This window comes from Piliocolobus tephrosceles, chromosome 4 (assembly GCF_002776525.5).
Source record: "Piliocolobus tephrosceles isolate RC106 chromosome 4, ASM277652v3, whole genome shotgun sequence".
Classification (NCBI taxonomy): domain Eukaryota; kingdom Metazoa; phylum Chordata; class Mammalia; order Primates; family Cercopithecidae; genus Piliocolobus; species Piliocolobus tephrosceles.
Genome location: NC_045437.1, coordinates 119,726,837 through 119,737,235, shown reverse-complemented (window position 1 = coordinate 119,737,235; position 10,399 = coordinate 119,726,837). Strand labels below are relative to the sequence as shown.

Here is a 10,399-nt window from a genome sequence, read left to right as displayed (position 1 = left end):
AAAAAAGGGGGCTGGTGGTCCTGACAGGCAGTTCTCAACCAAGAATGCCATGAGAGTCACCCGGGAAGCTGTTTTATTGTTTTGTTTCTTCTTTGTTTGTGTTTTTGTTTGCTTGTTTGTTTTTGATATTCAAAGCAAAGATACCCTTGTCCTGTCCCAGTCCTCTGATACCCAGGGTTGCACTCTCCTGGTTGTTACGCCTGGCCCAAATCATTTCTAGGGCTCATTTCAGCCTCACCCTTCACTTCTGAGCTCCCTTGGATTCATTCATTCACCTCCCAGTCAATTTTCCCTCCTGTGTGCCAGATGCCAGTGTTAAGGACTGGGGCTCAGACAGGGCTGTCAGTCAAGGAGTGAGGGACAGGGAAAGAACATGCCATGGTGCAGGGCAGGACCTGCTGAAGAATAGCCAGGCCCAGCAGCGTAGAGAAGCGGTGAGCAGCTGCTGTTGAGGGGAGGGAGTACGGGGCTGAGGCAGCTATGTGATGGGTGTGGGGAAGGAGGGGTGGTGGAGCACATCTGTGTATGTGAGTGGGGGTATTTGGGAGGGAATACGGGACTGTGTGCATGGGGAGGGGAAGGGGTTTATGGGTGTATGTGCATATGTTATATGCATGTGACTGTGTGAATAGTGTATACGGTACAGGTGTCTTGTCTGTGTGTACAACTGCATGTCTATGTGTGAAGAATCTGGGTGCTGTGTGTGTCTGTGCCCTTGTATGTGCATGTGTCTGTGTGTGTGTATACAAGGTATGTATGTATACAGAGTATCTTTGTGCACGTGTGTGTGTGTGTGTGTAGAGGGCCAGGCAGCAAGAAGGCCTCCCAGAGAGTGCAGCCCTTGGTCTGGCTCTTGTAGAAGGAGGAACAGTTCAGTAAGTGGAAAAAGAAGGGGCAGGTCTCCCAGGAAGAAGGACAGGCAGGCAGGGTGTGTACAGGCAGAGGTGTGACTGAGCCTGGTATGTGTGTGGGGCATGGTGGCAGGGGGATGGGGGGTGGCGAGGAGATGGGGGCACGGATGGGAGAAGGTGAGGACTCAGTTTGGGGGGCACACTAAGTGTGCCTCACTGGAGCCCTCAGCACACCTTTAGAATTTTTTTTTTTTTTTTGAAATGGTGTCTTGCTCTGTCACCCAGGCTGGAATGCAGTGGCGCTATCTCGGCTCACTGCAATCTCTGCCTCCCAGGTTCATGCCATGTTCCTGCCTCAGCCTCCCAAGTAGCTGGGACTACAGGCACCCGCCACCATGCCAGGCTAATTTTTTGTATTTTAGTAGAGATGGGGTTTCACCATGTTAGCCAGGATGGTCTCAATCTCCTGACCTTGTGATCTGCCTGCCTCAGCCTCGCAAAGTACTGGGATTACAGGCGTGAGCCACCGTGCCCAGCCCCCTTTAGAATTTGAGGTGGGCTTGCCAGAGTTTTGGAGAGACAGCAGCGGCAGCAGGGCAGCACCTCTGGGAAGTCCGGGGAAGAGGCCCGGCTAGGCCAAATCAGGGCCACACCTGAGCTGGCTACAGGACTGTTTACAAAGCAAATGCATGCTGAAGGGATTAGCAACCTGAATTCTTGGCCAGCCAAGGTGGGTCACACCTGTAATCTCTGTGCTTTGGGAGGCGGAAGTGGGAGGGTCTGTGCAAACCAAGCCTCTCCACCAAATCACCTGCCGGCCTCCCACCCACCCCCAATCCCCACCCTAAGCCAGGTGTCTTTAATCTCTACTGCTGAGCATGAAGAAATCCAGCACAACCCCACCACGAGCAGCAAGGAGAGAACCAGCTGTAACCAGGGCACAGCTCCTGAGCCAGCGGGCTCACTTTTCAATCTGGTTGTGGATCAGGACACTGAGAAGCAGCCCACAGAGCTGCAAGAGTTCAGGCTGTGAGGGGACTTGAACCTGCCGTCAGCCTCACTGGTTGTGCCTCCGTGGGCAAGGCTACCTCCCTGGCTCTCTCTCTGTTCCCAAGCAGGAATCCTGAAATGCCAGCAGCATTGAGTTGCTGTGATTCATTCAACGAATGTGTTCCCCTACCATGTGCCAGGCACTGGAATACAGCAGGGAGAAAACAGATAAAGACCCCACCCATGTGAAGCTTGCGCTCCACAGGGAGGAGATCAATCAGTAATAAACAATCAACATAACCAATGACTCCATGGTGGAGGGTGCTAGAGGGAGATAAGGCGGGAAAAATGAAAAGAGCAGGGTATGGCGGACAGAATGCCTGGGATGGCGAATATTGGAATATGAAATGTGGTTGACATGTAGAGGCAGTTAGGGAAATGCTGATTTTGCAAATGAGATCTTGTCATTTCCAACATGGATGGAACTGGGGGACATGTTAAATGAAATAAGCCAGGCACAGAAAAGCAAACTTCTCATATTCTCATTCATTTGTGGGAGCTAAAAATTAAAACAATTTGACTAACGGGGATAGAAAAGTAGAATGATGGTTAACAGAGGCCGGGAAGGGTAGTGGGGTTGGGGGGATGTAGGGATGATTGACAGGTACAAAATATGCAATGAAAGCAATACGATGAATACGATCTGTTATGGATAGTGGAATAAGGTGACTACAGACAGCAATAATTTGTTGTACATTTTCAAATAACTGAGGGAGTACAATTGGAATGTTTGTACCACAAGGAAATGATGAATGCTTGAGGTTATGGAAACCCCGTTTACCCTGACATAATTATTACACATTGCATGCCTGCATCAAAGTGTTTCATGTACCCCGTAAATATATATACCTACTATGTGCCATAAAAATTTTTTAATAAGCCATGCTGAAAAGGGCTCCCCATCCAAGTGATGGAGAATAAACAGAATGAATTATTCTCCGTTATTTATTAATCCAGTCAACACCTACTATGTGTTTGGTTCTATACTAAGAATTAAGGATGGATGCAAATAATTTCTGTAGGGGCTCATAGTCTGGTATGGGGGACAGGCAAGGATACCAACTAAGGATCCTGTGGTTCATGGTATGGTGGGTGCTATCCAAGGGGTCAGCCTAGAGGATGGGGAGAAAACCTGGTTGGGACAGGAGGGCCTCCAAGGGACCTACTGAGGTTGGCCTGATGGATAAGAGGGAGAAGACAAAGGGCGTTCCAGGCAGGGGAACAGCAGGTGCAAAGACTAGGGGAAGGTAGGGGTTGAAAAAAAAGAGGCAGCGTGAGCCACCTGGCGGCATTTGGAGAAGTGTGAGTAGTTCAGGGTGGGTTGAAACGGAGGAGTCACAGAGTAAGTGATCTTTGGGACCATATCCGGAAATCTTTTGAGTGCCATGCCAAAGATGTTCCAGCTTTTTCAGAAAATAATCACTGAAGGATCTTTAAGCTGGGAAGTGACCTGATTGTAGTAGAATTCCAGGAATAATGCTGACCAGAGCAGAATGAGGGTGGAGGAGGAGAGTGAGAATAGGACAGCATTCTTTCCTTTGGGCCTCCTTTTAATGTCACCTCTTCAAAGAGACATTCTATTTTAAGTCCATCTGAATAGAAGCCTCATCATGCCCTGTCCCCGTGAGCCAGCTTTACATTTCTTTATAGCGTTTATTCCTACCCAACATTGCATCAACATCTGTATATATTTCTTTATTTTCTGGTCTCTTCTCTATAGGATATACATTTCACTTAAGCAGGGACTCTACCTATTTTGTTCACAGCTGTGTCACTAACACCTAGAAGAGCACCTGACACACAGTTGGCTTTCAAATTTTGTTGAAAGGACAAAATAATAAAATTGCTATCTTTTAAGAAATAGAAAACTTTGCTGTGGGTCTGTTTTTATCTGAAGTGGTTGGCAGCTGCGGCTTGGGTTTGCCCTGACGATGGTGTTGAGCTGCTGTGAAGGTCAGTGAAGTGAGCCCCAGCCCATGAGATCTGTATCCCAAGGCTCTAGAGCCAACCAAGCAGGCCCATGCTGTTGCAGAACCCTAAGAACTCGGGGCTGCAAAGATCCCGTCCACGTGTGCTGACCCTAGCACCTTGGGGCTGGTAGGCTTCTGGCGCTGGGTGCCATGCCAGCATCTTACAACACCAAATAGTTACAGGGAGGGTGCAACTGGCTACTCAGGGCCCTGGGTCTGAAATTACAGATTAAAAAATACATTTTGAGTGGGACGTGGTGATTCAAACCTGTAATCCCAGCACTTTGGGAGGCCAAGGTGGGCAGATCACTTGAGGGTAGGAGTTCGAGACCTGCCTGGGCAACATGGTGAAACCTCATCTCTACTAAAAAATACAAAGAGTAGCCAGGCATGGTGGCAGACACCTATAATCCCAGCTACTTGGGAAGCTGAGGCATGAGAATCACTTGAACCTGGGAGGCAGAGGTTGCAGTGAGCCAAGATCGTGCCACTGCACTCCAGCCTGGATGACAGAGCAAGACACCATCTAAAAAAAAATAATAAAAATTTAAAAAAAAAAAAAACATATTGAGCACGGCCTGTACCAGGGCAAAATGTAAGATAGTCTACTTATACTACAAAGTAGGTATTGTTATCCCCATTTTACAGAAGAAAAACTGAAACTGAGAACTGAAAGTTGGTGATTTGCCAAGATCACAGAGCCAAGAAACCAGAAGCCAGGTTTGACTCCAATGTTTGTGTTCTGTTTCACTCAGCCACATAGACTAAAATGTCTAATTCCAAACAAGACCCACCATCCCAGAGCTCCAAGCTCGGCTGGCCTCACCGCAGAGACCTTCTATCCCCTGTGATACACAGACCCGCAGCACCCCTCACCCAGCAGAGCCCTTTAACTCCCAGGGAAAATGCCAAGCCAAGGTGGGCAGGGTCAACTTGGTGAACGAAATGGAGAAATAAGAAGCCCCACTCAGCTCTAAAACATGCTGTAGAAGATGCAGAAGGATATTTGGAATCAAGAACCCCTGGAAACTGACCAGGGACGCATTTTGATAAATGAAACTAATGCATGCATAGCCTGACCCTCTGGCAATGACATTAATGCTTTTTCATTTTTTAATGTATTTTATTATTGATTTAAGTTGAGGGAACCTGGGAAGGCTGGGTGTGCTGTGCCTGAGCTCTTTACCACGGGTAAAGCGATGCCGGGGACTTGGTGAGGTTGTTTCCCTGGAACGGTCCCCAGTCTCCACGGCTGGGATTACAGTGTCGGCCACAAATCTTTCATCCAGGCCGCCCCTCCTTGGGAGCAGCTTCCCACGATGCACAGTAAAGGGTGTGGATGGTCTGTCCTCAGCAGGGACTCAGACTGCTTTCGGGAGATCCAACCCAGCTTCCCTCACCTGCCCTGGGACCCACAGTGCCAGTGATTGTGTCTGTGGCTTGAGGTCTTTAATAACCTCAGCTTCTGACAGTCTTCTAAAGGTGCCAGTGACTTAGCAGCTCAGAATAAAAGGCTGATTGAGAGAAAGAGAACAAAGCACCAAGGGTTGGAGAGAGTGGGTGGAGACCTCTCCTGGCTTTGGGGGTTCTCAGACTGTGGGAGTCTGGCTGAACCCCAAGGGCTGTGAAAGATTCCAAGTCTAACCTGGGGTTTATGTTACCATAGCTATTCCAGTTTCCCAGGGTTTGAGATAGGGAAGCTGCTGACAAGGCGGAAGGCCAGCCTCTGCTTCTCCTCCAGTCAGGACCCATTTGCCTGGGCTAGGGGTGCTCCCTGAAACCCTGAGAGAGCTCTGCCCCCAGCCGCTGCCCAGCCTTCCTGCAACCCCTGAGAGAGCTCTGCCCCCAGGCCCTGCCCTGCCTCCCCTGCCCTCCTCGACACATAACCAACTCCTTCCCACCCTCTAGGAATCAGCTTAAATGTCACCTCTTGAAGAGACATTCCTAAGTCACTCCATCTAACCCGGCCAGCCCTGCTCCATTTCTTGTATTTCAGAGCTCTTATCACACAGTGTAGTTACATATGTCTGTCTGTCTGTCTTTCTTTCTTTCTTTCTCTCTCTTTCTTTCTTTCTCTCTCTTTCTCTCTCTCTCTCTTTTTCTTTCTTTCTTTCTCTTTTGAAATAGAGTCTCATTCTGTTGCCCAGGCTGGAGTGCAATGACACAATCTCTGCTCACTGCAGCCTCCGCCTCCCAGGTTCAAGCTATTCTCATGCCTCAGCCTCATGAGTAGCTGGGATTACAGGCATGCACCACCAAACCTGGCTTATTTTTGTATTTTTAGTAAAGATGGGGTTTTACCATGTTGGCCAGGCTGGTCTCAAACTCCTGACCTCAAGTGATCCGCAAGCCTCAGCCTCCCAAAGTGCTGGGATTACAGGTGTGAGCCCACTGTGACCAGCCTAAATGTGTTTCTTAGGTATTGTCTGTCTCCACCTCTAAACTGCAAGGTTCAAAGGAAAGGCCAGGTGCGACTGAAGCAGCATTATTCCACCAGCACTTAGCACAGTGCCTGGCATGAAATGAGTAGGCATTCGGTAATATTTATTAACTGAATCAATGAAGAATGAAATGAGAGCTCTACCTTATAGTCATAGTCCTCAAATTTTAGTATGAATAAGAATTATCTGGGAAGCTGATTGACATTCAGATTCCTAGGTCTCATTTCTTGATCTTCTGATTCGGTAGGTCTGGGGAGAGACCCAGGAATGTGCATTTTAACAAGTACCCCTGGTGATCCCTTCTGACAGAAGCACTTCTGGACAGGCCACATCTTGGGAAACACTGCCTTACCTGCATGGTTTGTCTCCACTGCAGTGACATGGCTGAGAAATGAGTTTTTACCACCTGCCATTGCCTTTTTTCTCCAGTCCTTTAAGCATCTCTAGAATCTAGAGGTTTATGCCTTGGAGCTGCGGCAGGGCGGGGAGTGTGGTTGTGCAGTGTAGCAAGAGGAAGGTATGCAGTTATTATTATTAGAAATTAGAAGCAGACTGGGAGCAGTGGCTCACACCTGTAATTCCAGCACTTTGGGAGGCCAAGGATCACCTGAGGTCAAGAGTTCAAGACCAGTCTGGCCAACGTGGTGAAACCCCATCTCTACTAAAAATACAAAACTTAGCAGGGCACAGTGGCAAATGCCTATAATCCCAGGTACTCTGGAGCCTGAGGCAGGAGAATTGCTTGAACCCAGGAAGCAGAGGTTGCAGGGAGATGAGATCATGCCACTGCACTCCAGCCTGGGCGACAGAGTGAGATTCTATCTCAAAAAATAGAAAATAAAGAAATTAGAAGCAAATATAAGAGGCTCATAATACTAATGCTGTTACCCAGATGTGCAGATACCATTGATTGCATTTGTTCATTGGCTCAGTAGACTTTTTGAAGACCCACGATGTGATCAAGGCACTGACTTCAACATTGGGGATGTAACAATTAATAGAACAAGGTGCCTGACCTCAGGGAGCCCTAGCTAAGCCCTTGCTTAGTGGTAGAGACAGGAAGGTCCATGACTGTTGAGCCCAGTAAGGCCCAGCAAGAGCAATGTACAAGGGCAGCACAAGGAGAGAAAGTTACCAAGGGAAGTCAAGGCGCTCCACAGAGGAGAGAACATCAGGGCCAGTTTTAGTTTAGCTAAAGCTTCCTTGGCCAGGAAGAAGATATCACAGAGCAAAGTTAGCACAAACTAGGAATGACCACAATGCACAGAGTGGGAGGAAGCCGCAAGGGACCTGTCTGGAGAGATGCACAGCGTTTTCCAGAGAAACAAGGTTGGTCTTGACCTGCTCCGAACTTATAATTGCCAGCTCCCACATAGGATCCAGGCCACAGCGGTATTTTTTGTTGCCTGTCCACGTTTACATTTTTTCAAATTGGAATGTTTTTAGGCAAAGAACTCTCCTGTTCACCATGGTTTCCACCAGTCGTTACACTCAGCCTTCATACATCACATTACCTGCCCAGCCCCTGAAGTTGCCCAGCAACTAGGGCTGCCACCCTTTGCCACCTGCTCACCTCAACACAGAACTGAAATCAGAGAAGTTGCTTGATCCCCTCTGGGTTTTTATGAAGATCAGCCTGGTGATCGACAAGAGGGGAATATATTTGGAGGCTGAAAAAACAGTCAGGAACTTCCTCAAGAGCCTGGCCCAACTGTCTCCACACTTTTTTGATCCTATGCTCTCAACCTGTGTACATTAATTTATTTAGAAACTGTCTTATATCCTAATACATGGTATGTGTGGTAAGATATACAAAAAAAAGAAGCATTTAAATGGGTGAGATAAAGATGAAAGACAACATAACACTACTCTTTAAGCTTTTATTTTGTTAACCATACCCAGGAAAACCCTTTTCACTGAAACAAATTTTTATGAAAACTAATATTTGTACCAAGGTTGTTATGTTTTATCATGTTTGTATTATTTTCATATTAAACTTTTGTATACGATATTTAGAAGACTAGTTTTAAGTTCAAATTATTTTGATATTTAGTTCTAATCGCTTTCAGAATTGAAAAAAATGATACCTTACTAAAGTGCAGAGATCCAAATGGAAAAGGCACTACATTGGCTGTGCTCGCTATAGTAATAATTTTTCTATCTTGCCAATTATGCAAATTGATAATGTAGGCAAATAGAGTAGTAAAATAACATAAAATAACATATGGCTGCTGTCCAAAAATAAGACAAACCGGAATATAAGGCTATCTTCTAGTTTCCCAATGAGGAGAAAACAGAAATACTTAGAGACAAATTGTGTCTAAATTCAGTTAGGAAAGGTCATCTTCTCTGATGTTGATCAATTGTTCTTCCACATTTGTCATTGGCACTTTTATTTTTTTAACAAGAGTTTGAAAACTCTTCATTTGGAAGATGTTTAATTAGGTGAAGATGAGGGAAGTGTCAGTGCTACTATTTTCTTGCTGTTTCCATTATTAGTGTTATCTTCTTTCAGTAGTTTGTTTTTGCAAAAATCTTTTTTTAAGCCACACATCAATTTAGGGTTAATTTGGTGAAAACAAAGCATCAATCCATTTAACCTGGTCCTAAAGCAAAGGATTGCAAGACCAAGCCCTCCATGTTGTAAAGCCCCCGCTCCATCCTCAGGTTCACGTGGCTTGGCCCCGCTGTACATGACCTTGGACAGTCTGCCCATCACACTGGTGAGCAGCCAGTATCCATGCACATAGTATATATTAGTAAAGTACAATATCTCTCCCATTGTTTGAAGCCATAGAAGTTCTCATATTTTCTCCTATAATTCAAAGCCTCATCTTGCACAGAGCCATTCAGGCCTCTTTTTGGAGATGTCCATTTCTAAGATGAGGAGATGCTGAGCCAGACATTGGGAGATAAGACAGAATGAGGTATCAAAAGTGATGGTCCATCAGGTGTTGAGGGTGGGGGAAGAAGGAAGACGAGAGGGTTGAGATTATCCTAGAATTTCCAGCTGGGATTACAGGTGAGAAGGGTATTCAGTTCTGACAGGTAGTATTTCCCGGGAAGCACAGGTGCAAAAAGTAATCTTTTCCCACCACAGTGTCCCAGGCAAGGGAAAGACCCAAAGATTTTCTCTGTCCCCTGCTTTAGTTGAACTCTGTTTCACTGTACTCCCCACTATTAATGAATGGACTTGTGGAGTAAGTGGCTGATTTGAAATTCAAAGACCCGGATTCCAGTTCATGCTGACTCCACCCCTTAATAGCTGGCTGACTAGCGCACCTTCCTCATCTGCAAAACGACAATTTAAAAAGAGGCCTTGCCTGCTTCACAGGATTATTATATGGCTCAAAGATAAAGCATATGCACAGTCAAAGGCTCTGAAAACTGCAAAGCACTATGCAAATGTATGGTGTTATTATGACTTAGTATCCTGCATGCATTATGATTGAGGTACGAGGCAAGATATATCTATGTACCCTCGCCTGTGTTTTTCTGGGACACCTTCTAGGAGAGAGCATGACCATGTGGAGTAAGAGGTGGATACTGAGATCAGTATCCTGTGGGCAGTACATCTGAACATCCTGAACATCCTAACACTGACCTTAGGCCTCCTGAGACCAGAGGTCACACTTGGAAATGAGGTGAATTGGATGGTGCGGAGGTTGCTGGGGTTTCCGGATCCACGGAGCAAGAATGCCTGGGAATACAGGAGAAGAACCTAGTTTTCCTGGAAATTCCCCTTCCAGGCATTTCTTCATTTGATCTGAAGAAAATCTAAGAAGAAGCTGGCACTAGATTGAAGCATTGTTTGAAAGTGGGAGATAAGACATCTTATACCTACTTTAACTTAAGATCTGGCTTTCCCTGGCCACCAGAGGTAATCAGTCTCTTAACATATTTACTGGATGTCTGCATAGAAGTACAATTCAAATCCCTTGCAATGAAAATACTATCAATATGATTGGGAAGATTAAACACAGGATAGGTAGACAGATTGACAGATAATGGTGATGAAGATGGATTAGATATAGATAGATAGATAGATAGATAGATAGATAGATAGATAGATAGATAGATAGATAGA

The 10,399-nt window shown here is 46.1% G+C and overlaps 1 protein-coding gene across 1 annotated transcript in view; it reads left to right on the top strand.

Moving 5' to 3' along the window:
• The first annotated feature begins 351 nt into the window (after positions 1-351).
• GABRP (gamma-aminobutyric acid type A receptor subunit pi) overlaps positions 352-10,399 on the top strand; it is a 40,126-nt gene continuing 30,078 nt past the window's right edge. The window contains exon 1 of the mRNA XM_023218762.1: positions 352-434. The gene's annotated coding sequence lies outside the window, so the exon portion shown is untranslated. The remainder of the gene's footprint in view (positions 435-10,399) is intronic.